We start from the raw sequence: 26363 nt of genomic DNA, 5'->3' as shown, positions 1-26363 counted from the left end.
TTCCCTAATTTTCTTATCCCTGAGCCAATTTGCACGTGGCTCAGGTAGGAATCCGAAGATTATAACCCTTGAGGACCTGTTCCTTAATTTCATTTCTAGTGCTTGATAATTCCCAAACAGGTCCTCCTTTCTAGCCTTACCTACGTTGTTTGTCCCAATGTAGACCACAATAACTGGATCTTCGCCCTCCCACTCCAATATACTTTCAAGTCTGTCAGAAATGCCCCTCACCCTGGCACTGGGCAGGCAACACACCACGCGGGACTCTCAATCCTGCTTGCAAAGGATGCTATCAATCCCCCTAATTATAGGGTCCCCTACAACTACCATTTGTCTTTTACTCCCCCTTCTTGAATGGCCTCCTGTACCATGGTGCAATGGTCAGTTGGCTCATCCTCCCTACAGCCCTTTTCCTCAACCTCACAGGGAGCAAGTACTTCATACCCGTTGGACAAGGTCAAGAGCTGAGGCTCCTCCACTCCTGAATTCAAGATCACCCTGCTGTTCCTGATCACTGACTGAATTTGAAGTACTTTACCTATCAGGTATGACCAACTCCTAAACAAAGCGTCCAGGTACTGGTCCCCCTCCCGGACGTGCCACAGTGTTTGAAGCTCAGATTCCAGCTCATCAACTCTGAGCCGAAGTTCCTCCAGCAGCCAACACTTGCTGCAGATGTGGTCACTGCAGTTCGCAATGGGATCAGCTAGCTCCCACATCATACAGCTACAACACATCACCTCCCAGCCATTTCTACTTGCTTAGTTAAGTTATTTGTTAGTTCATCCCAGTTAATTTACTTATTAGCTCTGGAGTGTCCTTTCTAAACTTGGGGCAGATTTCCAACCAGCCAATCAGGTCACAGCTGTCCTGTGGTGTCACTTTTTTACGTAGGTTTCCATTACTCCCAGTGCTCCTTCCTCTGACTCCGCTCCATGGAAACAAGGCCGCGAATCCCCAAGGTAAGTTAAATTTATACTCACCGTGCTCCGGGTGCTCCTCCCTCTAACTCCTCTCCCTCGAAACAGGATACCCAGGCATGGACACAACAGAAGATAATAGCTCCTTAAAGATTAACATTAACCCCTCACTCATACTATACAGAAACAAAACTTCAGCCTAATTCATCCATGCTCACCCAGGATTCCTAAACTGAACTAGTTCTATGTGTCTGCATTTGGCACATGTCCTTCCAAACTATTCTTATCCATGTCTAAATGTCTTTTACATACTGTACTCACCTCTACCTCTTCCTCTGCCAGTTTGTTCCATATGCGAACCGCCCTCTGTGTAAAAAAAGTTGCCCCTCAGGTCCCTTTTAAATCTATCCTCTCTAAACTTCAACCAATGCCCTCTAGTTTTGGACCCCCCTGCCCTTGAGAATCAGATGGTTCTAATGGAGATAGAAGCCTTTTCTCCTTGTCTGTGTCACATTACCACCTGCCACCAATTAGCAGCATATACAAAGAATAGACAAATAATTGTGGGTGACTTTAATCTTCATGTTAATTGGGTTAATCAAACTGGAAAGGGTAACTATGGCAGTGAATTCATAGAGTGCATTAGGGTTAGTTTCCTTAAGCAATATATCATGCAGCCAACCAGGGAGCAGTCTATCTTGGATCTGGTAATGGGTGATGAGCAGGTTCAACTTATAACCTAAGATCCCCTAGAAAGTAGTGATTTTAACATGATAGAATTTAATATTCCATCTGAGAGTGAGGAACTTGGTTTGGAATTATGTTTAACTTAAAGCAAGGGCAATACAATGAAATTAGAATAGAGTTAGTTAAAGTGGACTGGGCGAATAGATTAGCAGGGAAGACAGTAAGCAATCAGTGGCAGACATTTAAAGAGGTAATTCTTGATTCTCAGCAAAAAATATGTCCCAGTAAAGAAGGCAGATGCTAAGAGAGGGATAAAGCAACTATCCCAAAGGGAATCATGTCTGACTAATTCATTAGAGGTTTTCAAGGAAGTCTTAACTAGACCGGATAAAGGGAAACCAGCAGATGTGTTGTATTTAGATCTCCAGAAGGCATTCAACAAGATACCTCACAAAAGGTCAAGTCATAAGATAAAAGCCCATAGTGTTAGAGATTGTAAATTGGCCTGGACAGAGGATTGGTTATTGGGCAGGAAACAGTGGGTGGGGTTAGGTGGTCTTCTCCAGGTTGGTGACCTATAACCAATGGGATTTCACAGGGATCAGTGCTGGGACTGCATATGTTTACAATATATATTAATTACTTGGAGGACAGAAGTGAATCTACTGTATGTAAATTTGCAAATGACACAAAAATAAGTGGAAAGTCAAGTTGTGAGAGGGATAAAACTGTTTACAGAAAGATATTGATCAGTTAAGTAAGTGGACAAAATGTTGGCAAATGGAGTATAATGCAGGAAAATGTGAAGTTGTTCAGTTTGGAAGGGCGAACAAAAGAACAGAATATTATTTAAATAAACAGCAGAAAGCTACAACACAAAATGACTTGCGGGTGTTTGTGCATAAAGCACAGAAAGCCAACACACAGGTGCAGTAGGTTATTAAGAAAGCTATTGGAATGTTGGCCCTTATTTCAAGGGGCTAAGAATATAAGAGTGAGAGGGTCTTACTGCAACTGTACAAGGTGCTGGAATACTGTGAGCAGTTTTGGTCCCTTACAACAGGAAAGATATTATTTCATTGGAGGCAGTTCAGAGAAGGTTAACTAGGATGATCCCTGGAATGGGACAGGGGGTGGAGGTTCCCTTATGAACAAAGGCTAAGTAGGTTGGGACTCTACTCACTGGAGTTTAGAAGAATGAGAGGTGATTTCATTGGGACATGTAGGATTTTTAAGAGGCTTGATAAGATAAACGTTGAGAGGATGTTTCCCCTCATGGAAGAATCCAGAGCCATAGGCCTTTACCGTCGGGCTGGAGTTTGTGAGACCAGGGTCATGGACTTGCACCATCAGGCTGGAGTTCACAAGACCAGGGCCATTGAGTCTGAGATTGAGCTCCAAGTGCCACCATTGCCAGTACCCAAGGAGCTGAAAAGCAGTGAGTCTCTTTAGTTTGCATACGTATAAAGTATTTCAAGCTGATAGGTCCATTTATTAGTTTGTAATAAAATACATTAAGCGAATAGATTCACTCATTAATCATTAAGTAGATTAAGCTAATAAGTTTGTTATGTATTGAAGCACACATGTCTTGTTGTATTCATTTTGATCAGACCTTAAAGAAGCCATTAGCTACTTGCAGCCTACCAGGGAAAGGGCAGATGAGACAATTGTTGGATCAGCCATGATCCTAAAGAGGTTGAATAGCTTACTCCTGTTCCTATTTCTTATGGTCATGGACAATTTATTAGCAAGATTTCGGGGAATATATGAAGTTTGCACTGTAGTTAGGACCTTATTAAAACGAACACAGGAAATTAAGAGGCCAAGTTCTCGCTTAATGATCTTTCACCATCTCAGTAGTAACAATAAAACTGAATTGTGACAATCATTCCATGACAGTGAATCTAAACAGACCTGAAAATGATGCAAGATGGAAAATTTTTGCATCTCTATAAGTTTTCACTATCGTGATTAGTATTATCAGAGGGTCGTGCCTGGTTCACCTAGTACTAATCACTTTCATACATGTTGGCAGATTACAAATATTAATCTCAGATATGAGGACAACCAAGAAGAAGCAGAACCATCTGCAGCAACAGCCTGCATTTGTAAAGAACCTTAAACACAAATAAACTTTTACAAACAAAGACACAGGGAATGTTGGAGAAACGCAACAGGTGTGGCAGCATTTGTGGAGAGAACAACAGAGCTCATGTTAAATCCAATATGACTCTTCTTTAGCACAGAAAAAGGAGAGTCAGACTGGACTCGAAATGTTAACTCTGTTTCTTTCTCCACAGATATTGCCAGACCTGCTGAATTTCTCCAGCATTCTCTATGTTTGTTTCAGATTTCCAGCATCCTCAGTATGTAGCTTTTAATAAAGAACATTCTTCCTTCCCACGGACAATCCTACACACAGCTACCAAAAGAAATATAGTCATATACACATCTAAAAGACCCATCATTTAAACTTTTTTTCCTTTTATGATTTATTCATTATCAGGACTGCCATTTCAGCAACTCAATTCTTTGATGAAGCTTTCTTATCACCCTTCCTAAACCTACTTCTTTGGAACAGCTTTGATTTTATTGCCTGATAGCATTTCACACAAAGTCATTCTTTTGATGCTTATGTTAAAGCTTTTTACCTCAATGGGCACTCTCTCATCTTGAATCAAGGTTTGAATACATATTACCTGATACTGTGCTCCAGTCAAGTGCTCAAAGAGGGTTGTATTATTGGAGATGCTTTTGGAGGAAGTACAATAGATTAGTCCATAAGGGCAAAACACAGAAGATGCTAGAAATATGGAATAAAGCAGAGAATGCAATAAATACTCAGCATTTTGGGCAATATCTTTTGTCAGAAAAGAAGATGTGGGAGCAAGGGAGGTTATATTGGAACTGTACAAGACTTGAGTTAGGCCACAGCTGGAGTATTATGTGCAGTTCTGGTCACCACACTACAGGAAGGATGTGACTGTCATGCAGGGGATGCTGAGGAGATTTTCACCAGAATGTTGCCTGGGACGGAGCATTCAGTGAGAGATTGGATAAGCTTGGGTTGTTCTATTTCTAACAGAGAAGGTTAAGGGAAGATCTGATTGAGGTGTATAAGGTTATGAGGGGCTTAGATGGGGTGGATAGAAAGTAGCTGTTCCCCTTAGTTAATAGGTCAATAACAAGAGGGCATAATTTTAAGGTGAAAGGCAGGAGGCTTGGAGGTTTGAGGAACAATATTTTTTCACCCAGTAGGTGGTGAGAATCTGGAATTTGCTACCATGGAAGGTAGTTAAGGCAGCAAACCTCACAAACTTTAAAAGGTTTGTGGATGAAGATGTCATAACATTCAAGGCTATGGGACAATTGCTGGAAATTGAAGCTACTGTGGATTTAGAGTAATTTCATCAGTGCAGACTCAATGGGCTGAAATGCTTTTTCTGCATTTTATGATTCTATGAAAATATCCAATAACATTATTTAAAGAAGAGCCATGGAGTTATCTTGTTGTCTTGGCTAGGATTAAAGTCACCATTGTTTCTTCAGACAATAGGGCTACTCTCTCATGAGAGAGAGAGAGAGAGAGAGAGCAAGATGGCAGTGGTTTAACCTAAGGATCACCATGTCCCAGGCAATGGGAGATGTTGAGAAGGAAAGTCTTTCATGGTGACCTCAGCCAGTGTAGGAATTGAAACTACACTGTTGGCATTGCTCTGCAATGTAAACCAACTACCCAACCAGGATTATCCCTTAACTAACTCCAAAAAAAAGCTCACATACATGTTATTTAATGTTGTTTTGGGGAGCTTACTGTGTATAAATTAGCTACCATTATCTGCCAGTGTAACACTGCGCCAGTCACTACACTTAAAAAGCAAGTTACTGGCTGTACAGTACTCTGCAACATCTTGAGGGCTCAAAGCACATTGTGTAAATGTAAGTCCTTAAAGGCTGTAATTCTTCACTTTTATATAAGGTTTTAGCTACATTCAAATTGAAAAAAGATGTTTGCTTGATGAGAGAAGCTAGCTTGCCTTTATGGTGTGACTAATATATACATCTTTATGTTTCAAGTATTAATATGATACTGCAGAAAAAAATCAATCTGCACAAACAGGCCCCAATTTTTAATCCAATCATTCACAACACAAATACAAAAAAACTGACTATTCACACATTTCCTGTCAAGGGCAATGTCATTATCTTCTACCTGCTTGTTGCAAGAGGATCTGGAACTGCACAAAACATCTTGTATGATAAAACAAAGCCAAATTCTACTTGATTAAAGCTCATTGCATTTACATGTAAAAGGGTGCAAAATCTTGATACAATTAAGTAATTGGTTAATAGAAAACAGTTCATTGTATGAATGGCTCAGGTATTTCATTTATTGTTGTTTAATCTGCTTGTTTGTATATGCTTCTGTACAACATTAGCTTTTGTTTCTGAAAGAGAATTGAATTTGTACATTTTAGCCTGAATTGTTTTTGTGAATAATGATAACAAAAGGAACTTTGGCTCTATAGATAAATTCCAATGGCTAGAACCAATGTGTATGAAAAACAGATCTATTTAAATGCAGCCTTTAGATAGAATCATAGAATCCCCACATTGTGGAAGAAGCCCATTTGACCCATCAAGTCCAAACCAGCCCTCCGAAAATTACTCCAACCAGAGCCACTCCGCTATCCTGTCCCTGTAACCCTGCATTTCCCATAGCTAACCCACCTAGTCTTGGTATCCCTGGACACTAGGAGAAATTTACAATGACCGATCAACCTAACCTGCACATCTTTGAACTGTGGGAGGAAACCAGAGCACCCAGAGGAAACCTATGCAGACATAGGGAGAATGTGCAAACTCCACACAATTACTCAAGGTGGGAAGCGAATGCAGGTCCCTGGCGCTGTGAGGCAACAGTGCTAACCAGTGTGCCTCATGCCAATCAAAACTGGGTCTAATTTGGGTCTTTAACATCAAATTTTCATAAAATATACAACCAAATATGTTCCAAGCCAGGTGTACATACTTTTGTCAGAGGTCTGTGGGACACCAGAGGGGTAAATGGGGGTCTGTGATGTGTTTAATGACGACTGACAAGATCTTAATACATGAAGTCAAATAAAAAGGTAGTGCAGGGTGTTTTTCAATTTAGCAGAAAAGCTTGAATTTCCAATTGGGACACATGTACTGTGACAGCTTTTGCCCTGGAAGAAATAACAGTATGGATGATTTGTAATTACTTTAAAATTTTTTGAGAACTCTATAATTGTTTCAAAGAATTGCAAAAGGTCTCATTTATTTTATTATATGAAGAAATACTGGTCATTTTGACTGGGTGGCCTGTGACTGTGAAGCATTGTCAACTGAAGATAAAATGTGGATGCAGAAAGACAAGAATAGAGAGACTAAGAAGTTAGAGGAGCTCAGAGTTAAGGTGATTCCAGAAAAAAAATACTCCATATAATGAAGAGTTCATGGGAGGAGCCCTATTTATGTAAAGGTTAAGTGGACTGGCCATGCTCAATGACTCATAGCATCCAGGGTTGTGCAGGCTAGCTGGATTGGGCATAGGAAATGCAGGGTTACAAGGACAGGGTAGGGGAATGGGTCTGGGTGGGATACCCTTTGGAGGGTCAATGTGGACTCGATGGGTCAAATGGCCTGCTTTCCTACGACAGAGATTCTATGATTCTGTGATAATTGGCTAAGACCTGGAAGGAAAAGCAGATGCACCCTGCTTTGAAGCACAGTATGGCTGAAACTGACGTCTCGCAGACTGGACTTCCAGTTACCTTCATGATATTGTCTTTGTTAGATCTGCAACTCTATGCATAATTTATATCTTATACCAATGGCGATTTGCCAGTTAACTAATGCATAATTTATCTTGATTCTGAATTGTGGGAAAGTGAGGCTTTGCTTGGTAATTTCTTCTTTTGTGGATCATTTGGCAAATTTCATTTGATCAATCCTCATGGGGACTGTTAACATCTCTCATGTAAGAAAGAGTCAAGCACATCAGTGAGTTGCTAGCTACACATTTGAGTGTGGTGGTTGAATAGCTGATCTATAAACGAGATGTGAGATTTAAATGCACTGCTACACTGCTAAGTATCGAAGAATGAGGTTAGGGGCTCATTATGACTTCGAGTTCTCTCACAGTATGGTGTGGGGAATTGGAAGCTGGAACTCCCTGTATGCTGATTTCATAATGTATGTGAGAGTTTAGTAATCTATTCCTCTCCTGTACATTTGCCTGTTGGGCAGACTGATGTTTAGCAAGACAAGGAACTAGTTTCCATAGGGCACAGCATTAGATAAGTCTGTATCAATAGGTGGATGTGGGGAGAAGTGTTGATGGGTGGGAAACTTGGTCACTTGGAGGTGAGTGGGGAACAGAGAGTGTAAATGAAGACACAATAATTTTAGGGGCCTTTTCACACATACCAGTTCAGCTCTTCAACATTATCCAGAATCGAATTTGGTAGAGTTATGAGGTAATCTGCCTGGGATTTTGATTGACAACAATGTGAACTTTTATTCAGATGTATATGGATCTTCAAAAGACCACGAAGAAGATGCTATGTAATAAGTTAACTGGGGAGTCAACTATGCCTTTATGTGTAGGAACAGCCTGCACTTGTGGTTGATGGATCTAGAAGTTTGTGATATGTAATGTGTAATTCTACAAATAAAAGTTTGTAAGTGCATACCATCTCAGCTGACAAGTAAAATGTAACAAGGGGAGTAATTATGAACAGGAGATCACCTGGGCAGATATCTTCCTTGAAAAAGATAACTGCTGACAAGGACACATTCTACAATAAATCCAAAAGAAATCATCCAGAATATCCATCCCAAGGAGAAAATTATCACTCGAGTCAGTTCAGCACCAGAGTTGGCCATGACAGCTTGGCATTGAAATGAGTGCTTGGAAGGAAATCTGCTATTCTTGCCTTGTCTGGCCTCCATGTGACTCCACTAATGCAGGTGTCTCTTAACTACCCTCTGGAATGGTCAAACAAGCCACTCCATTGTATCAAGCAACGACATAGTCAAAATGAAGGAATGTAGTTGGACAGAGCAGCTGACTTTGGCCAAGCAAACAACAACTGCAAACTCAGTCCTATCAATCCAGCAAAGTCCTCCTTGCTAAACCTGGGAGAAAGTGCCAAAAGTAGGAGAGTCGACTCACAGGCAAGACAAGCAGCAACCTGACACAATCATACTCATACAATCGTATGTTAGTGACAGGACAGATCCAGCAGAGGTGAACACACTGTAGAAAACAGTGACATTTCCTGCAGCCAATTTCAATTAGGGGAAATGCTCCCTTGACTGGCGTCATACCTAGCACTAAATAAGATATTTGCAATTGTTGGAGGTTGATCACTTCAGCTGTTTTCTGCAGAAGTTCTTTAAGGTAGTATCCTAGGCTCAACCACCTTCAGCTACTTCATCAATTACACAGGGTCAGAACTAGGAATGTTCACTGATGATTGCATAACATTCAGCATCATTTGCAACTTAGATATGGGAACAGTTAATGTTCAATGCAGCAAGATCTGGATAATATCCAAGTTTGGGTATAAATGGGGGAAGTAACATTCATAAGATCACCCCTTGACATTCAATGACATTACCATCATGTAATCCCATATCCTGAAGGTTTCAATTGGCTAGAAACTGAAATGGACCAACTATATAAAGATGGGGGCGGCAAGCGCAAGTCAGAGACGAGGAATCTTGCAGCAAGTAACTCACCTCCTAAATCTCCAAAGTCTGTCCACCATATACAAATTACAACTCAAGAGAGTGTGATGGAATACTCCATAGTTGCCTGGATGTGTACAGCCTCAATGACATGCAAGAAACTTGGCACCATCCAAGACATAGTAGCCCACTTGGTTGATACGATAATGTTATAGGAATCTCAGGTTAAGATTCTGTAAACATGGTTGTGGATCCTGAAATGACAGATGGTAACATTTGAAATCCACAAAGAAGAGAGGGGTCCCAAGCTAACACTTCAATGCCTTAGTGAAGAAGCCCCTCTCTGTGTGCCACACTGACCATTACCATTGATTGTATAGCCTGGAGATGCTACATCGGGTGGATCACAAATATCTTTGAGAGAGATGAAACAGATTGAAAGATGGAGGGAGGCAAATGTTAGTTTACGTTATCCCTGGGTGCAACGATGCACCTGCCCTTTAAGAAATGCTGAGTACCTTTAAATAGAGAGTTAGCCACTCACATTATTGGGCCCCCTATTGATGCATACAGACAGAGCACAATATGAGTAGCAGTAGTTGCAAACAGCAAGAATAGAAATCAACAGACAGCATGTATTTAATGTGCTGCCTTCAGCATCATGAATGGATGTGGGTTAATCTGTGATCCCCACACTGATTTTACCCCATAGGTACTTACATTAATATATGTAGAGATTTAAGCAGGAAGGCAGCAATTGACAACTGCTACTCTCCAAAATTAAATGAATGAGTAATTGCGGAAATGTTTAACTTTCATCACAAAATTAAATGTTAGTTAGCTACTAATACATGTCATACCTTAATAATGGCATGACACTGTTTTTCAGACCTGTGTTGTATAAGTTAAATTTAATACTGCAATTATAATTCCAAAACCAAAATACTCTGTGATGATTAATGGAGAAAAAACGTTTTGATGTGGATACAAGCTATATATCAGTGTCTTCTTATTTAATTGATAGTTTTCAGGAAAAAAGGAGTTGAACAAGTTGAACTAATAGTTTTCATATTTTCTGGTGACTTGTCACCTTTTAATTGCAACACAACTTAACAATAATAAAGCACTATGTCTTAAGATCATCTGGAAACCAATCATTTATTTTAACAAGCCTGTCAAGTGAAAGCACAATATTCCAACAGCATTAGGGCAAGTACTTCTATTTTTCATCTGGTTTATTGCTTTCATCTTTTTTTTATTTCTTATACTTTAATATGAACCTTAAAGTTATGCAGAACCTATCATAGCCGGTGTATCTAACAGGCATTTAAAAGAAATATTTCAATTGGGTATTCATATGAAGACTCCAGTGATTGCCAAGTTTTGCTACTTATTCATTTGTGGATGGCTATGAGAACTGTATTTTTGAATGAACAAAATAAAGTTTCAAAGAATCCAGCAGAGGAACATCTAGGGTTGTCACAATGACTAAATGCTTTGGTTCATTGGCAGTCACCTTCAAATCCTTCTCATTCTCAATTATGATTATGCATCACCCAGTATTTTCTCTTGCCTGACGTGTCTATCTCTGATGGCCAAAGCATGTGGCAAGAGCTGATAAATGGTACTGGTATTTTGAATGCTAATTTGCTTTTGGAGAATTGGGTTGGCATTTATTTTCTGGTTTTCTTCTTATATATAGTGATAGAAAGTTCAGTTCAAGTATTGTTAGTTTTGCATTCCTCATGATACAAGTTTTTTTGGGTTGTTACTTATCTTTCCAATATCCTGTGGACATAAGAAGCTGTAATTATTTAGAAGAGTGCAAATTTGACTGCCGATGATATCAAAGATGACAACCATTTCTATGAAATCCTTTCCTTTGAATAGGGAAGTGCTTCTCAAATTTCTGGGCCCAGCCTCCAGCTTGGTTCAGATTCTAGCAGGTACATCACGAAAAGAAAAAGTAAATCATAAATTACATCGTCTTACCTGAATACAGACATCTGACACCTGTAAATTAAAAACAATTCCGCTCCTGAAAGCTGTGTGGTGAACGTTTTAGAATATGTTTTTGAAGCTAAACTTGCAAAATCTCACATGGCCAGCCTGAAATACCTTTGTTTGGATTGTAGGTCTGCTGCAGGTAGTCTCGGTGACATTAACATTAGAAACCAAAACACTGGCCCTGGTGTCTCAAATTATTTTCCTCCATAAATTTGACTGTCTCATAAGTGTAAACAAAAAACTCATAGGGTTCCTTGAGGTGGTGAGAATGATGGCGAGCATCAGGCAAGAGTCTATTGATCAAATTCTTCCAAAAAAAAACAAAGAACTGAAGATTCTGGAAATCGGAAACAAAAAACTGAAATTGCTGGAGAAAACTCAGCAGGTCTGGCAGCGTCTGTGTAGAGAAAGCAGAGTTAACATTTGGGTCCAGTGACCCTTCATGAGAACAGTCTGTTCTGAAAATCAGTTCTGATGAAGGGTCACTGGGCCTGATATGTTAACTCTGCTTTCCCTCCAAAGTTACAGCCAGACCTGCTGAGTTTTCTCCAGCAAGTTTTGATTTTGAATCAGATTCTTTGTGTTAAGGTGACTTTCTACAATTAAGTCCTCCCTCTTTAAATGGAAATATTGTCTTCTGCCTCCAGTCGGGGTGAATACATAGCTATAGATACCTGTAGCAAAACCTTCACAGTTTCCCTCGCCTTCAATTTTAGCTGTAACCTCTACAACTGCAGTGGGTGCATCCATGGGGACCATGGCAGAATATAGGCCATCACACAGCCCAACTGAAAAATGGCAGTGCACCCAACTTTATCTCCACAGGCTGCAGCTTTGTGCACAGCATCTGCCACCAGCTTTTGTTGCACTGCACCGTTTAGCAGATAGGATCAACCAATAACGTTTTTCCCTGAATGTCGCAGAACTTAAAACATTAGTGGGTGGCTAGACAAAACTAAAGCATCGAAGCTAAAGTAGAATACATACGCGTGTCAACAGAAGTGGTGGTCATGTTTGTAGTGTACACAGTGTTCATAGTGCATGTGCTTGAACAGCATGATAATGTGTGAGAGATAGTAGGAACGGCCGATGCTGGAGAATCTGAGATAACACAGTGTGGAGCTGGAGGAACACAGCAGGCCAGGCAGCATCAGAGGAGCAGGAAAGCTGATGTTTTGGGTCAAGACCCTTCTTCAGAAATGGGGGAGGGGAAGGGGGCTCTGAAATAAATAGGGGTGGGGTTTGGCTGGGAAAGGTAGGTGGAATGGTGATAGCAGGTAGATAGTGGTGGGGATTGGCCAGTGAGGTGGGAGGAGCGGATAGGTGGGAGAGAAGACGGACAGGTCAAGGAGGTGGGGATGAGAGGGAGACAGGCTTTGTAGGACAAAATTGTATTCCAGTCAGTCATACAGTCATAGAGTCACACAGCAAGGAAATAGCAAGGCCACGCTGACTATGTTCCCAAACTAAATGGGTCCACTTGCCAGTGTTTGGCCCTTAACCCTCCAAACTTTTCCTATGCATGTACTTATCCAAAAGTCTTTTAAATGTTGTAACTGTATCTGCATCCATCACTTCTTCTGGCAGTTCATTCCACACATGAACCTCTCTCTGTGTAAAACATTGCCCCTCATGTCCTTTTTAAAACTTTCTCCTCTCACCTTAAAAATATGGCCCCTAGTTTTGAACTTCCGCAGCCTAGGGAAAAGACCCTTGCTATTCACCTTATCTATGCCTCTCGTGATTTTATAAACATCTACAAGGTCACCCCTCAACCTCCTGCACGCCAGTGAAGAAAAGGTCCCAGCCTATCCAGCTTACTTTTATAACTCAAGCCCTCCGTTCCCAGCACATCCTGGTAAATCTTTTATGACCCCTCTCCAGTTTAATATTATCCTTCCTATAGCAGGGAAACAGACTTGCACACACTACTCCGGAAGAGGCCTCACTAATGTCCTGTACTACCTCAACATGACATCCCAACTCCTTTATTCAGAGGTATGAGTAATGAAGGCGCGCACGTTAAACACCATCTTAACTGCTCTACTTGTGATGTAAATTTCTAAGCATTGTGTACCTGAACCCATTAGTCTTTCTGTTCTACAATACGCTCGGGCCCAACTATTAATTGTTGAAGTCCTGCCTATGTTTGTTTTACTAAAATGTAATACCTCACATTTATCCAAATTAAACTCCATCTGGCACTCCTCAGCCCATTGGCCCAAATGATGAAGGTTTTTTTTGTAATCTTAGATAACTTCCTTCACTGTTCACTATACACTAATCATGCTGTTATCTGCAAACTTACTAATTATGTCTCCTATATTCTCAACCAAATTGTTTATATAATTGACAAACAAAAGTGGACTCAATACCAATCCCCATGGAATACCGCTGGTCACAGACCTCCAATCCGAGAAACAACCCTCCAACCACCCTCTGTCTCCTACCATAAAGTCAATTGGCAAGCTCATCCTGAAACCCGTATGTTCTAACTCTACTCATTAGTCTACCATGCAGAACCTTATCATAGGCTTTACTAAAGTCCAAGTAAACAACATCTACTTTTCTACCCTAAATAATCTTTTAGGTTACTTCCCCAAAACTTCACTCAAGTTTGTGAGACACAATTTTCCATGCACAAAGCCACAGTGACTATCCCTAATCAGTGCTTGCCCCTCCAAATGCACATAAATCCTGGAATTCCCTCACTGAGGGCACTGTGGGTCAACTCACGACAGGTGGAGTACAGCAGTTCAAGAAGGCAGCATACCACCACCTTCTCAAGGGCAACTAGGGATGGGCAAGAAATACCAGCCAGCAACACCCACATCCAGTGAATAAATTTAAAAAAAACTTTAAACATGGGCTGTGGTTTACCTCTGGCCAGTGCCCTCACACCCTTTCTTTCTTTTTCCTCTCTGTCTTTCCTTCCTGTAACTGCAAACATTCTGCTTCTGCTATGCCCCTCCCGCTGTTTCTCTTGACGTCACTTTCTCTCAGTTTCTCCATTTTTTCTGCACAGGCAATCCGCACACAGCAAGATTCCACAAACATCACTGTGTTGACAGCCCAAATCTTCCCTCAGTCTCCCCAGAAAAGGGCGAACGTTTCTGAAGAGCTAAAGTTTGTAATATCAATTGGAGACCTTTGGGAGAGCTTTCTAGCAAGTGAATTAATTTTTAAATCGCTGTCCATCTTGTAAAGTGGAAAGAAAAATCAGACAACCCACACACAGCAAGATCCAACTGTCAGTGGAGTGAGTCCAGACAGTCCCTTTCTCTTTAGGTCCACATGTGTCTTTTCTCTCTGTCTCTCTCTGACTGCATAATGATTGCAGTACACTCCAGAATATCTCTGTCCCACTCTCTCTCTCTTTCTCTCCCACTACTTCTGCCCAATTGTAAAATCCTCAAACACTTAATGGCCACAACTTCTCCCTCTCTTTCTCCTGTTTGCTGTCCCTAGGTGCATGAATTGACGTTCTGGCACTTGACAAACACAACTCTGCCTGTCTCTATCCCTCTCTCCTCTTCCTATCTGATTCCCATCTCTGCTTCTTTCTCCTAATCTCTCATCATCCATTCACCTTTTACACCTTCTCTCTGATTTAAGCCTTCTTTGGTCTGTTTCACTCCCACCATTTTGAAGAACTGACAGTTGAACAGAGGGAGAGTGAGTGAGAGGGAGGGAGGGGTGAGAGAGACTGAGCAATAGTGAGGGCCAGAGGAGGCAGGCTTAGAGACAGGGAGGGAGAGACACCGAGTGAGAGAAAGGGAGACAGAAACATGGAGAGGTGCAGAAACACGAATAAGTTGACAAACTGAGCCTCTATGAACTGAATTTTCAAACTACTCCACTCACTATAATGTAGGGCACACTGTGGGTGATTGACACTCAGCAAGATCCCACAAGCAGCAATGTGAAATCGTCAAACGTCCCCTCAGAGCCTAGAGTCTGTTAAACCCCTCCTTTCAGCTGGAGACTAAGGTATTTATTCCTTGTATTGGGGCTTGGTTTAAATTGTTAGCATTGGTTTTGGGATGCACACATTGAGCCAAAATGGATTGGAAGAGAAAGACAAGGAAAACAGGGGCAGGAATCCTTCCCTGCAGCCCCAGAGGCATCCCATCCAAACCGCTCCCCTCCACCTCAACACACACACATACAAACTTTCCCCACCCTTCAGGTCTTGGAGTTAAATTCAAACCACAGCTGCATCATCACATTTCACCCACGATTCAGTGTGTTCCCTGAATCACCATCCCAGAACGTATTTCTGTCATTCCTACTCTCTCTGGACAGATGTGCCTGGAGCTGAGCACTGACTGGACACTTAAGACACCCAAAGCCTGGGTCTGTACCCTAGCCCTAGCCCCAGCCCCAGGCCCAGCCCCAGCCCCAGACCTTGCCCTTCTGTGTTTTGTTCTTTCTCTCTCCCTTTTGACCCTCACTCATCCCTTTCTTTCTCTGTCTCCCTCTGTTTCTCATTCTTGCCCCATGCCTCTTACTTGTAGAGAGAGATATAGAGAGAGAGGGAGGACAGAAAACAGAGAATATGGAAGACACAATCAGATCTTCAGTAAATTGAATTAAAATACTCCCCATGAGCTTTTCATTTTATAGTCAAATTCATGGCACTGAAACAACAACAAAGAACAAAGAAAACAAAGAAACAGTACAGGAACAGGCCCTCTGGCCCTCCAAACCTGCTCATCACAAATAAAATCCCCTACTCTTCTGGGGACCATATCCCTCTATTCCCATCCTTTAAACATCACAACTGTATCTGCTTCCACTACCTCCCCTGGCAGCGAGTTCCAGGCGCCCACCACTCTCTGTAAAAAAACTTGCCCCATACATCACCTTTAAACCTTTCCCCTTGCACCTTAAACCTATGCCCCCTGGTGACTGAATCTTCCACCCCAGGAAAAATCTTCTGACTGTGCCACTCTGTCCATGCCCTTCATAATCTTGTAGACCTCTATCAGGTCGCCCCTCAACCTCCATCGTTCCAGAGAGAACAACCCAAGTTATTCCAACCTCTCCTCATAGCAACACTCTCTGTACCAGGCAACATCCTGGTAAATCTTTTCTGTACCCTCTCCAAAGCCACCACATCTTTCTGGTAGTGTGGCGGCCAGAATTGAACACAATATTCCAAATGCAGCCTAACTAAGGTTCTATAAAGCTGCAACATTGCCTGCCGATTTTTAAACTCAATGCCCCGGCCGATGAAGGCGAGCATGCCATATGCCTTGTTGCCTACCTTTTCCACCTGCATTGCCATTTTCGGTGACCTGTGTACCTGTACACCCAGATCCCTCTGCTTATCAGCACTCTTAAGGATTCTGCCATTTACTGTATATTTCCCATCTGGATTAGTCCTTCCGAAATGTATTACCTCACATTTTTCCGGATTAAGCTCCATCTGCCATCTCTCTGCCCAAGTCACCAACTGATCTACATCCTGCTGTATGCTTTGACAGTCTTCATCACTATCAGCAATTCCACCAACCTTTGTGTAATTGGCAAAGTTACTAATCAGACCGGTTACATTCTCCTCCAAATCATTTATATATATTACAAACAGCAAAGATCCCAACACTGATCCCTGAGGAATACCACTAGTCACAGCCCTCCATTCAGAAACGCACCCTTCCAGACCCTCTGCCTTGTATGACCGGGACAGTTTTTTATCCATCTTGTGAGCTCACCCTTGATCCCGTGCGACTTTACCTTCTGTATAAGCCTGCCATGAGGGACCTTGTCAAAAGCCTTACTGAAGTCCATGTAGACAACATCTACTGCCCTACCCTCATCGATCATCTTTGTCACTTCCTCAAAAAACTCAATCAAGTTAGTGAGACACAACCTTCCCTTCACAAAATCATGTTGCTTCTCGCTAATATGCCCACTTATTTCCAAGTGAGAATAAATCCTGTTTCGAAGAATCCTCTCCAATAACTTCCCTACCACTGACGTAAAGCTCACCAGCCTGTAATTAGCTGGATTATCCTTGCCACCCTTCTTAAACAAAGGAACAACATTGGCTATTCTTCAATCCTCTGGGACCTCCCCTGTAGCCAGTGAGTATACAAAGATTTCTCTCAAGGCCCAAGCAATTTCTTCCCTTGCCTGTCTCAGTATTCTGGGGTATATCCCATCAGGCCCTGGGGACTTGTCTACCTTAATGTTTTATTAATGATTCTGACATTAATGATGCAGAAATCACACCAGACCCCAGTTTAGGGCTGCTTAATTTCAAAGCCCTCAAAATGATTCATTCAAACCAGTGCACAACAGGATCCCACAAACAACGATGTGACAACAGCCAGATTATGTGCTTCACCTACACTGGTTAAGGGATCAGTTCTGTCTCCAGGAATACAGCGACAGTCAGTGCTATTGTTTGACAAATTCAAAGCACTTCCCCCTTTCTCTCCCCTCTCTTTTGATCTTTGATCTCTTTCTCTGTCTCTGATTTAATCTGGTACCCCAAAATCATTGTCTTACATTTAAAAAGATTGTAGCATTTATTTTTGACAATGCTTATAAACCAAATACTTTATTTTCGTGCCAGCGATGCTGCAGTCAATGACGCACCGTGAGATCCCACAGGCGGTCCAGAACAGGCTTAAATCCTAATTTACTTTCAGCAAGAGACTGCTGATTCCTTTAGGACCCCCTTTTTTTCTGAAAGAAAACTCACCCTCATCCCAGGATTTAATCTTGTGGATCACTCTTTCCAGCAGCAAGTGGCTGGAGCTGGGCAATAACAAGAAACTGGAGACCCCCAAATCAGGTATTTCTTTGACTGAAAACTAAAAGTGCTGGAAATCACAGCAGGTCATGCAGCATCCGTGGAGAAAGAGCGAGCTAACGCTTTGAGTCTAGATATCTCCTTGTCAGAATCTGAGCCTCCGTGAACTGTATCTCTTTCCCAGCCTGGCTAGCACCCCATGTCATTTCATCCTCTTCCTCATGTTTCCTCTCTCACCTTTTGCTCGCATTCCACTCCTTTAGGGATAATTGGGGATGTTGCAAACGAAATCCCTTTGTATCCTTCAATCTCTCCCAGCCTTCCCCACGATCTATGTCCACATTTCTTTTTTTTAATCCTTTGTCTCAGAAATCACCTTTGAGCTGCTAAATAGAGACAAACAAACTTCAGTTGCCAAGGTAGACAAACAGGAGGCTGGAAGAACACAGCAAGCCAGGCAACATCTGGAGGGAAGGAGAAGTCAATGTTTTGGATATTACCCTCCTTCAGGACTGGATGTGGGGTTTGGAGGAGCTGCAGGTGAGAGGGGAAGGGATGTAGCCGAATGGTGGTGATAGGTGGACACTGGTAGTAGGTACGACCTGGTTGGTCAATGGGAGGGATGAATCTGGTTGGTGGCTGGGAGGGACGGTCAGTAGGTGGAAAGGAAAGGAGGAGGTGGGGCTGGAAAGGGAGCCGGGGAGATGGGTGGGAAGGTTATTTGAAATTAGAGAACTCAATGTTGAGTCCTCTGGGCTGTAGGGTGCCCAGGCGGAAGATAAGGTGTTGCTCCTTAAATTTGTGTCATGAGTCGCTGCAACACTGGAGGAGGCAGAGGATGGACATGTCGGAGGGGGGAGTTGAAACGGACAGTGACCGGGAGGTTGGGCTGGTAGTTACAGATGAGGTGAAGATGCTCGGTGAAACGGTCACCTAGTCTGCATTTGGTCTCACCGACGTAGGGAAGACCACATCGGCAGTACCAGACTAGGTTGGAGGAGATGCGGGTGAAGCTCTGTCTTACCTGGGAAGACTGTTTAGGACCCTGAACGGAGGTGGTGTGTGGGCAGGTGTTGCATCTTTTATGGTTAAGGCGGAAGGTACCGGGGTGGGGGTTGGAGTGGTTGGTGGGGAGTGTGATGCTAACTAAGGAGCTGCGAAGGGAATGGTCCATGCGAAAGGCAGAGAGGGGTGGGGAGTGGAAAATGTTCTGGGTGGTCTCTTCAAAGGATGCCCACTTTGAAGAAGTCCTCTGCCTCCCTCAGACATGAACTTAGTGAGTCCCTTTCTCACTGCCACACTGCTATGACCTCTCCAGGTCTTCAGCTCTTTGACCACACCATGAAACAAACCCACTGCTACAGCCATGTGACCTTCCTCAGCTCCTGCCTTCGCCACCACCTCATCCCTCCAGCCCTACAGGTACATTTTAAACCCTCAAAATTTGGACCTACCTTTGATGGTCCATACTCACAACACCTTCAATGCCTCCAGAAACAATTCTCTCTCCAGATTCTCCGCTCAACCCTCTCAGCACTTCTACTCCCTCCCTTCAGCCCTCTCCCAGCTCAAGGCCTCCCTTTCCCAAACTTGCGGAGGACCTCTACTCTTCTATATCCGACGGAGAATGCACACGCTCAATAAACGGCTTTTCTACTTCATATCGGGCATTAAAATTTGCTAGTTCGCAAGACTCACCTCTACTCACCTCCAGTTGGATAACCCACTCACCATTCAAAATCCGCACCCATTTTCTGAACACCTCCAGCAATACCCCACCCCCCACAACCTCCTACCCCGCAATACTGCCACTGCCATTATGCACGTGCAGACCTCATCCTGCACTGGGCCTCTCCGGTCTGACGCCACTTCCAGTTCGGATGTTGCTTCCAGTTCCAGTCCGACACCCAAGCCTCCACAAACATCTACTGGGACCCACAGGAACTCACCTTCAACCTCCATCTCTGCTCCGGACAACTCCTCAAACGCTGCCCCAGATTCTGCCGATGAAATATATGCGACCTGCCTCACCTTCCCTATAACTTCTGCCTCCACTCTGGACTCTGCCCACTCTCCAATCAACGCATGGACTCCTATCCCCAGGGTCATTCCTGGGTCTGACTACCCACCTGCAGCTAAGCCAGCACACCTCTCCCTCCTCATCTCTTCACCCCCAGAATACACCCTATCCCTCCACCTCTCCTTCCCCCTCTCTACTGCATCTCTCCCACACTCTTCCATCCCATCCAATCCTCCAACCTACTCCCCAGCCTACTCCCATCCCACCCTCCTCTCACTCCCACAGCTACTCCCGCCACCAGACCGTGTCCAACCCTCACCCATCACATGCCCTTCCCCCTCCTCCACTCCTTCAGCCTCCTCAAGAACCTCCCAAAACCTCACCCCTGAACCTTGCCGCACATTCACCATCTGGCCCCCACCCCCGGACCTCGAACTCTCTGTGGCCGAACGGTCTGTCGTCAGGAAAGGGCATGGTTCGTGCCCCTCTGCCCCCACCTCAATGTGGAGCTCTTCTTCCACTGCCTCTGCCTCCATGCCTCCTTCTTCAATAAAGGCTCCGAACCACCTTCCAGGGACCCCTTCTCCTGCTTCCAACCTTCCTCCTCCTCTTGGAAACCTCCTCACAGCCTCTTACCTGCCCTTACTGCCAATGTGACATCGACTGCCTTGATTTCTCCACCAGCCTCACCCATTCCAACCTCACCCCCTCCAAACATGCGGCACACCACTCTCTCTGCACGCATCCCTGATTCACTATCAAACCCGCTGGCAAAGGCAGAGTAGTGATAGACTGAAGGACGGACCTCTACGTCTCGGAGGCCAAAGGCCAACTCTCCCCCTTGACCACGACCTCAACATGGTCCATCAAGCCACCGCCTCCCACACTGTCCATGACTTCATTGCCTCCGGTGATCTCCCCTCCACCGCCTCCAAAGTTATCATCCCCCAGCCCCGCACTGCCTGTTCCTACCTGCTTGCCAAGATCCACAAGGCCAACCACCCCAGCCAACCCATCTCCTCTGCATGCTCATGCCCCACCGAACTCATTTCTTTCTACCTCGACTCCATTCTCTCCTCCTTGGTCCAGGCACTCCGCACCTACATCCGGGACATGAACCACGCCCTCCACCTCTTCGGAAACTTCCAGTTCCCTGGCCCCCAATGCTTCATCTTTATTATAGACATTCAATCCCTATACACATCCATACTGCACAAGGATGGCCTGCAGGCCCTCAGTTTTTTCCTTTCCAACAGACCCATCCAGCTCCCTGCCATTCCCCCCCACCCATCAAAACCCTCCTTCGCCTCGCCAAATTAGTCCCCACCCCTCAATAAATTTTCCTTCAATTCTTTCCACTTTCTCCAAATCCAGGAGGTTACCATGGGCACTCACATGGTCCCCAGCTATGCCTGCCTGTTTGTAGGTTATGTCAAACAGTTCCTCTTCAGTACATACACTGGTACAGTTCCCTAACTCATCAGCCGTTACATCGATGATCGCATCGGTGTTGCATCCTGCACCCAGGCTGAACTGGAGCTGTTCACTGACTTTACTAACAACTTCCACCCCACCCTCAAATTCATTGGGCCTATCTCAGATGCCTCCCTCCCCTTTCTTGACCTCTCTGTTTCCATTTCTGGTGATAGTTTGCGGACCAACATTTACTATAAACCCATAGACTCCCATAGCTTCGTAGACTATACCTCTTCCCACCCTGTATCCTGCAAAAAAAACTCCATCCTGTTTTCCCTATTCCTCTGTCGCATCTGCTCTGACAAGGAGACGTTCCACTCTCAAGCATTCCAGATATCCTCCTATTTCAAACAACGTTCTTTCCCGCCAGTGTCATCCAGACAGCTGCCTGGCTTGCTGTGTTCTTCCAGCCTCCTGTTTGTCTACCTTGTGCTGCTAAGTGTTCTGATCTCCCCATTAAAATAGATGGCGAGTCACATTGCATGTGGGATGTTTTTCATTGTTTAACAATCAACAAGAGAATGCTTCAGAGGGGTTGAGAGAGGAGTCGGAGACAGAAATACTGAGGGATCCCATCCCAGAAATTCAGTAAATTGAATTGAATTGGCCAATCTGCATCTTATTTATGTGACTGTCAAAATGTATCATATTGCTTGATACACATCACACATTACTCTGACATTCTAACAAGTCTTCGGAAAATTTTTCACATTTAGGGTCTTAATTTCTTCTTTGGGGAATCCTGTCTGTGAGGCAGGATTCGTAACAAATCACAACGCCTGGTTAATTTAACAATAGGCTTCAAGCCTGTGTTAAAACTACTGGGCTACAATCTGACAGTACCCAGTTAACCAGAGGCCCCGAGAAACCAGATCCTGACAGAAGAAATTAAAACTTGAGCTAACAAATAAGCACAACTCACTTGCACTCCGCGAGGTGCAGCCTGTTGATCAGACTTCGAGAGTGTGTCCCCGCTGCAGGATGTTCTTGATCACCTGCTCACAAATTTTCTCCTTTGGATCTTCAAGTGAGCAAAATGGGGTGTTGCCACAGTCAGTCCTGTGGCTGGGCCATTTCTCATCCAGAGGAAGATTTGCTAGAATGTCCACCCAGGTCCGGGAGTGTGTGAGAGTACAAGTGTGTGACAGTGTGTTTGTGTGAGAGTGTATATGTGAGCATGCGAGAGTGTGTGTGTGTGTGTGTGTGTGTGTGTCTGTGTGTGTGTGTGTGTGTGTGTGTCTGTGTGTGTGAGACAGTGTGAGAGTGTACGTGTGAGCATGTGAGAGAGACAGTGTGTGTGTGTGAGAGAGACAGTGTGAGTGTATATGTGAGCATGCGAGAGTGTGTGTGTGTGAGTGAGACAGTGTGAGAGTGTATGTGTGAGCATGCGAGCCAGTGTGTGTGTGTCTGTGTGTGTGTGTGAGTCTGTGTGTGTGAGACAGCAAGTGAGAGTGTATATGTGAGCATGCGAGAGAGTGTGTGAGTGTGTGGGTCTGTGTGTGTGAGACAGTGTGAGGGTGTATGTGTGAGCATGTGAGAGAGAGAGAGTCTGTGTGTGTGAGTCTGTGTTTGTGTGACAGTGTGAGAGTGTATATGTGAGCATGCGAGAGATTATGTGTGTTGTGTGAGTCTTGTGTGTGTGAGACAGTGTGAGAGTGTATATGTGAGCATGCGAGAGATTATGTGTGTTGTGTGAGTCTTGCGTGTGTGAGACAGTGTGAGAGTGTATATGTGAGCATGCGAGAGATTGTGTGTGTGTGTGAGTCTGTGTGTGTGAGACAGTGTGAGAGTGTATGTGTGAGCATGCGAGAGAGAGAGAGTGTGTGTGTGAGTCTGTGTGTGTGAGACAGTGTGAGATTGTATGTGTGAGCATGCGAGAGAGAAAGAGTGTGTGTGTGTGGGTGTGTGTGAGACAGTATGAGAGTGTGTCTGTGTTGCGAGGGTGGGGGTATGTTAGTCAAATAGTTGGCTCGTATCACATCTTAGTTTTAATGCCATTTCAGTCCGGAATTGGATCATGGTCAGTTCTGGAAATCAAGTAAAATTTGACCTGCCTTTCCAGTTGGTCATAGAATCATAGAATCCCTACAGTGTGGAAACAGGCCCTTCAGCCCAACAAGTCCACACCAAGCCTCAGAGCATCCTACCCAGACCCATCCCCCTATAACCCACCTAATCTACACATCCCTGAATACTACAGGCAATTTAGCATGGCCAATCCACCCAACCTGCGCATCTTTGGACTGTGGGAGGAAACCGGAGCACCCGGAGGAAACCCACGCAGACACGGGGAGAACGTGCAAACTCCACACAGACAGTCACCTGAAGGTGGAATCGAACCCGGGTCCCTGGCACTGTGAGGCAGCAGGGCTGACCACTGAGTCACCGCACCACCCCATGTTGGTCAGTTGGAATATCTTGCAAATTCTGTCCAGGGAATCAGTCATAATAAATCAGTGAGGAGGATCGGCCAAATATGAAATTGGTGTTACCAGAGTCTGTTCTTGTCATCGAGACAACAACAGTAGTCACCAAAGTGACTGCACAGCCTAGAGGGTGAGGGGCAGTAGGAGCAGAGCTATCACACAGGAGGAGAGTTTTTTGTCATTGAATCAGGAATCTGCCATCTACAAATGAATGAGAACCAGTGGCAACAATGACTCAGGCTGTGCCAAGCCATCTATGCCAGTTTCGATGACCTGCAATCACAAGGACTGAGTGGCAATCCCACCATGGTAGCCCTAAAGTTAGCAGCTACCATTCATTTCTTTGTCAGCAGACGATTTCAGGGAGCTACTGGTGACCTTTGTTACACTGCATTTCATAGTCTTGTACTCATAACGGCATCTGGGATGTTACATACTCTGTTTGCCCAACAGACCTCATAGTCATCTACTTTCGCCTTGACAACTGGAGTCAGACAGTCATATCATTAGGACTCTCAGCCATTACTAGCTTCTCCCAGGTGTGGTGCGAATTGAGTGTACCCGCATAGCAACCAGAGCACCCCAACATAAATCAGCAAAAAGCAGAAAAGGATTCCATTCCCTTAATGTTCAAATCATTTGTGAACACAATGGGCCAAAAATGTGTGCCAACACTATCCAGGGAGCTACCATGACTCATAGATCCTGGAATACTTAAGTGTCAGTGTTTTTCAAAAGGTTTCAGCCCATATAAGGTTGTTTGCTTAACAAAGAGGGATCCCACCATCAGACCTCTCTGTCAATACCTCTAAAAATTCATCAAATTGCCCTGCTGAGGAGATATACAATTTTAACCATACTTCAACAAGCCCATTGAAACCAGACCATTGGTCTCCTGAAAATAAGGCACAAATGCCTTGATCAGTCCGGGGCAGTGCCATGTGATAAAGCCCAGGGAGGGTGTCCTGCTCCAAAGTGGTGGGTTATGCCTTCCAAAGAGGGGATGTATTGGCTGAGGAGGAGATTCAGCAGCCAGAGGAATCCTCTGAGGAGGAAGGTGTTGGTGAGGATCCTACGATGGGCCAGGAGGAACATCAACAGAAGAAGATAGGATACTGGTTCACCAAGCATAAGAAGCCAGTGACAACCCATACGGCTACCCACTTCCAGGATGATTGTTGAGAATTTTTCCTGGTTAGTATTTCATTTGAACCTGTCAGCCTTCTGTTTGCTGTATGCAACATTTCTCAAGGATTGAACTAGTTTTCAATTTGGTTTAGCCATGCAATAAAATGTTAAAGATGTTCCTTTCAGCTGTGGTTCTGATCACCTCATCTCTGTTTTCCCTAGAATCATAGTTCAATCCATTGAGCTGTCATGGCCACACGCTCCTGGATGGTTGCACTAAAATGACCCTTGCATCAAAAACATGTTAGTCACTTCTAGCAATTCCACTCTCTGGCGAATACTACTGAGTTGTCTCATATCCTGAAATTGCTCCATTAGGTGCTTCAAACCCTCACTATTGTTACAAACAGACCGCCAAAATGATTCCCCAAGATAAAGCCTATTCTGTCAGTGACTCCATCGAAAGCAGTCGTAAAGAAACATCATTGAGTCAAGTGGCCAACATTTGCTCCTTAGGAAGCATTTGTGTCGGGGGCAAATACTACCAGGGGTTAGGCCTTCCTTCCGCTTCAGCACATGTCATTCACTGAATCAATCCTGGAACATCTGACTTGTATAGGTAACTCAGCAAAAAACACGTGATCATACAAGATAACACACCATAAAAATTGACAGATGTCAGGCCTTTGATCGTATTGAATAATGGAGCGTGATTGAAGGGTTATATTCCTGCTCTCATTTCACATGTTCCTTTATCCCTCATGTCTGTTTTGGCTCACTTTCCTCTCATCTTAAATTAATGTCATTTTGTTTGCAATCCTTCCTCCAAAGGGAATGGTTCCACTCTACCTCTTCATTCTGGATCTTGCATGATTTTGAACAACTCTGCGACATCCTCTCTCAACTTTCTCTTTTCTAAGGAGACTAATTCCAGCTTCTTGAATGCAGCAATGTAAAATAAGTCCCTTGCCTCTGAAACCATTCTCATAACTCATTTTTGCACTGTTGCTTAAGCCTTCTCAACCCTCCTAAACTGTCATGCCTAGATTGGAAGAATTCTCTAATCCAGACTGAAACAATGTTTAAGAGTGGCCTTCAATAAGTTCCTTGTTTTCATACACTTTGCCTCAATTTATAAAGCCTACAATCCTTTTTCTCTTAAACATTTCTATCACTTGCCATTTTCAATGGTTTGCATGTGGATAGAAAGTAGT

Source organism: Rhincodon typus, chromosome 14 (assembly GCF_021869965.1).
Source record: "Rhincodon typus isolate 14 chromosome 14, sRhiTyp1.1, whole genome shotgun sequence".
Lineage (NCBI taxonomy): Eukaryota > Metazoa > Chordata > Chondrichthyes > Orectolobiformes > Rhincodontidae > Rhincodon > Rhincodon typus.
Note: the sequence above shows the minus strand (reverse complement) of the source record.